Source organism: Saccopteryx bilineata, chromosome 7 (genome assembly GCF_036850765.1).
Source record: "Saccopteryx bilineata isolate mSacBil1 chromosome 7, mSacBil1_pri_phased_curated, whole genome shotgun sequence".
In the NCBI taxonomy this organism is placed as follows: Eukaryota; Metazoa; Chordata; class Mammalia; order Chiroptera; family Emballonuridae; genus Saccopteryx; species Saccopteryx bilineata.
In genome coordinates, this window is record NC_089496.1 from 87,798,774 (window position 1) to 87,803,607 (window position 4,834).

The window sequence follows — 4,834 nt, forward strand, 5'->3', positions numbered from 1 at the left end:
AAGTTTCACATGAGGCATGGCTGACTGAATGTCTCTGAGAAGAGGGGAGACTGGAGAACGGGCACAGATCCCCCTGGGGCTCACTCTTCTAGCATCATATCAGGGTCTCAGGGCAAGCACCCAAAACACCTCCCGTCCCAGCGTTTGAGGACCCCATTCCAGGAGACATATATTTTTCCATCCTGAGTCCTCATTCCATAGTTAGTTATTGTGTGCCAACATTATGGTAGGGACTGTGCTTAACTCTAGAGATGAAGCAGTGAATAAAACTATCAGAAACTTACATTCTGCTGAAGAAGATAAGCTCTAAACAAATACACAAATAATTTATCATCATAAAAAAAGTTCTGCAAGGGAGAAATAGGGTACTATGAGGATATACAGCAGGAAACCTGAATTTCTGAGGCTAATGAGAAATGAAATAATGATTTCTACTGCTCTTCCTTCTTCTTTTTTTATTTATTTATTTTTTTTTATTTTTTATTTTTTTCATTTTTCTGAAGCTGGAAACAGGGAGAGACAGTCAGACAGACTCCTGCATGCGCCCGACCGGGATCCACCCGGCACGCCCACCTTGGGGCGATGCTCTGCCCACCAGGGGGCGATGCTCTGCCCATCCTGGGTGTCGCCATGTTGCGACCAGAGCACTCTAGCGCCTGGGGCAGAGGCCAAGGAGCCATCCCCAGCGCCCGGGCCATGTTTGCTCCAATGGAGCCTTGGCTGCAGGAGGGGAAGAGAGAGACAGAGAGGAAAGCGCGGCGGAGGGGTGGAGAAGCAAATGGGCGCTTCTCCTGTGTGCCCTGGCCGGGAATCGAACCCGGGTCCTCCGCACGCTAGGCCGACGCTCTACCGCTGAGCCAACCGGCCAGGGCTCTTCCTTCTTCTTGTCCATGCAACAAACAAGTTTTTCTGAAATTCAAAAATGTTCTACTGCAAAAAAAAAAAAAAAGAAAGAAAGAAATGTTCTACTGCTAATATATACAAGGAAACAGATCGAGTTAAGAGATCAAACCAGGAGAAACAACACTGCAAAAAGTGTTGAGACTTAAGTAATGTTTATCTTTCATGGTCACTGGAATGTGAGTTGAGCTCAGCGTGAACTCTTGCATTAGATTCTTTTTTAAGACATGAAATCCGACCACATATTCATTTCTGAAATTGGTGTCTCCTCAACACTTGGAAAAGAGATAGAAATCAAAAAGAGCTAGAATAGCTGGTGAAACTCCATATTGATTTAAAACTTTTTAAGTGATGATTTTACGCATGTACTTGTCTCCAAACTCAAGTTATACACATTAAATATATACAACCTGGTGTATGTCAATCATACCTTAATCAAAGTCAATGATACTTCAACTTTTTTTAAAATTTCATGAAGAGGAATTCAGAACCAAGAGTTTTAATTTTTTTATTTCATTGGCCCTTTAATCTCAAATCTGGAAATCTATTCTGATATTTCTATCAGCATAATCGATAACAGTTTTTTTAAAAAAAGCTGAAAAAGAGGAAGCCCAAGTATTCAACAATGGAAAAAAAATTAAGTAAGTTAGGATACATTCACATAATGAGTTATTGGGCAGAAATTAACATTTTAAATAATTTTTAATGCCATGAGAAAATGCTCACCACATGTTATGTGAAAAATTCTGGCATATACATCCACAGAATCCAAAATTTATGTGTATATTATACTTATTGCATAGAAAAAGAGACTAATATTGAAGAATATAAAATTTAGTAGTGGTATTTCTGGATGATGTGATGACAGATACTTGTTTTGTTATTTTTTTTCTATGGTTATGACTACTTTTCTACTCAGAAAAATAATAATTTTTTGGGGGGGGGGCCTTCCGGCAAACACCGGAAGACCTACTAGACAAATTCAAAAAGAGCTGTAAGCACTAAAAAAATAATTATTTTTTAAAAGCCAATATAGTCAGTAGCTATATTCATAAAAACTTGAGGTTCATTTTTTTAATCTCAGACCCAGAGAACCTCACGGCTGGCTACTTTCACCACAGTAGCTCCCCGCAGCAGCCAGAAATCATTATTGTTCATTTGTTGACATGGGAGCCATTTATGCAATAGATTGACTTATCAGCTGCTTGCTCCAAGTCTTTGTGGTAATTGCTACTTGGTCTGAGGTTACATTGGGGAAGAATATGGGTGAAATGTGTAACAAGTTATGAGAACAGCTAAAATGAGAAATAATGTATTAACAAGTATAGAGATTCAAAGGAAGAAAGGTGATTAATTGGGGTTGGAAGTGGGATAGTCAAGAAAGGAATTTGGCCTGACCAGGCAGTGGCACAGTGGATAAAGTGTTGGCTGGGATGCTGAGGACCCAGATTCAAAACCCCAAGGTCACCATCTTGAGCGCAGGCTTACCAGCTTGAGCGTGGGGTCACCAGCTTGAGCATGGGGTAGCTGGCTTGAGTCTGGGATCATTGGCATAACCCCAAGTTTGCTGGCTTGAGCCTAAGGTTGCTGGCTTGAGCAAGGGGTCACTGGCTCAGCTGGAACCCCCCTGGTCAAGGCACATATGAGAAAGCAATTATTGAGCTTAGTTAGGTGCTACAATAAAGAATTGATGTTTCGCCTGACCTGTGGTGGCACAGTGGATAAAGTGTCAACCTGGAAACGCTGAGGTTGCCGGTTCGAAACCCTGGGCTTGCCTGGTCAAGGCACATATGGGAGTTGATGCTTTCTGCTCCTCCCCCCTTCTCTCTCTCTGTCTCTCCCCTCTCTATAATGAATAAATAAAATCTTAAAAAAAAAAAAGAATTGATGTTTCTCATCAGTCTCCCCTCCTATCTATCTGTCTGTCTCTCTCACACACACACACTAAAAAAAAAAAGGCATTTTGAAGGGAATGGCATTGAGATGGACCTTGAAAGATGGATAATATTTTAAAAGACAGAAATAAAATATTGCCACCATTTATTAACCACCTCCATGGCAGACTCTTTGCAGTACATTATCTTAGTTAATTCTCATACCATCCTATGGGATAAAATTTTATTATTTCCATTTACAGGTGGAGAAACTGAGAATCAGGGAGATAGCTGATGGTAAAATCAGGCTTCCGAATCAGGTCTGTTTGATTATAATGCTAACGACTTCCTGTGTGTCATCCATGCAGGGACAGCAGCATGTGCAAAAACATTGATTGCTCTTTTAAAAGAACAATCCCACTTTGGCTAGAGAATAGGGAGCCTGGAAGGAGAATTAGGAGCAAATATGGAAGGCCTCAAATGTCAGACATTTAATTCATTAGGCAACAGACAGACAAAGAAGGCTTCCGAAGAGAATAATAAAATCAAAGCAATATTTTATGCAAAATAGTCTGACAATAGAATGGGTTGGGTTGGGGGGAAATTGGAAGCAAGGAAATCAGGTGGCAGATTGTTGTGCTAGTTTAGGGACAGATAATGGATGCCTGAAATATGGTGTGGGAATAAGAACAGAAATGAATGGAAAGACATACGAGACATCTCATGTGAAAAACCTGCTGGATGAGCACCTGATTGGGGGTGCAGTGCAAGGGACAGAGAAATCAAAAGTAGATCTAGCCCTGGCCGGTTGGCTCAGCGGTAGAGCGTCGGCCTAGCGTGCGGAGGACCCGGGTTCGATTCCCGGCCAGGGCACATAGGAGAAGCGCCCATTTGCTTCTCCACCCCTCCGCCGCGCTTTCCTCTCTGTCTCTCTCTTCCCCTCCCGCAGCCAAGGCTCCATTGGAGCAAAGATGGCCCCGGCGCTGGGCATGGCTCTGTGGCCTCTGCCTCAGGCGCTAGAGTGGCTCTGGTCGCAATATGGCGACGCCCAGGATGGGCAGAGCATCGCCCCTTGGTGGGCAGAGCATCGCCCCTGGTGGGCGTGCCGGGTGGATCCCGGTCGGGCGCATGCGGGAGTCTGTCTGACTGTCTCTCCCTGTTTCCAGCTTCAGAAAAATGAAAAAAAAAAAAAAAAGTAGATCTAAGGTCGGGCAGAGGGAAAGGGAATAAGAGCAGAAAAGCAAAACTAAGGGAGAAGGCATTGCGGGGAGGAGGGCAAGTGGGATGTGGTGGGAAACGTAGGGAAGGGGGAGCTATTCCGAGGGGGGACACTAGAATCTATGTACACCCAATAAATTAAAATTTTTTTAAAAAGTAGATCTAAGGTCTCAAACCGGGACAAATGGACAGACAAAGATGCAATTAAAAGGGGTGGGGGAGAAGGATCAAAAGGAGCAGGTTTCACCTGACCAGGCGGTGGCACAGTGGATAGAGCATCAGACTGGGATGTGCAGGACCCAGGTTCGAGACCCTGAGGTCGCCAGCTTGAGCACGGGCTCAACTGGTTTGAGCTAAAGCTCACCAGCTTGAGCCCAAGGTCACTGGCTTGAGCAAGGGGTCACTCTGTCTGCTGTAACCCCCCAGCCAAGGCACAAATGAGAAATCAATCAAATGAACTAAGGAACCGCAACAAAGAATTGATGTTTCTCATCTCCCTCCCTTCCTGTCTGTCTGTCTGTCTGCTTCTCTCTCTCTCTCTCTCTGTCTCTGCCACACACACAAAAAAAAAGAATTTTAAAAAAAGGAGCAAGTTTCATCAGGAAAGTGATAAATTAATTTTTAGGTATCTTTGAGTCTAAAGTGTTAAGACTCAGATGATGAGCTAAAGCTTGAGAGAGTTAACAAAGACTGGGGAGAGTGAGGTGGGGATTGCATAGCTAGGTGTTTACCGGAGCAGCACGAACAGCTGAGATTGCAAAAGGACTACATCAAGACAGAAAAGAGCGTAAGGAGTTGGAGGAAGGAAGAGCAGCCAGAAAGGGAAAGAAAGAGTCCTAATA

General features: G+C 43.6%; 1 non-coding gene across 1 annotated transcript; it reads right to left on the reverse strand.

Moving 5' to 3' along the window:
• Window positions 1-1,841: 1,841 nt before the first annotated feature.
• Window positions 1,842-1,904, reverse strand: LOC136311359 (U7 small nuclear RNA). The gene has a single exon (XR_010726758.1). It is a non-coding gene; the product is annotated as a U7 small nuclear RNA (small nuclear RNA).
• Between the last annotated feature and the right edge of the window lie 2,930 nt (window positions 1,905-4,834).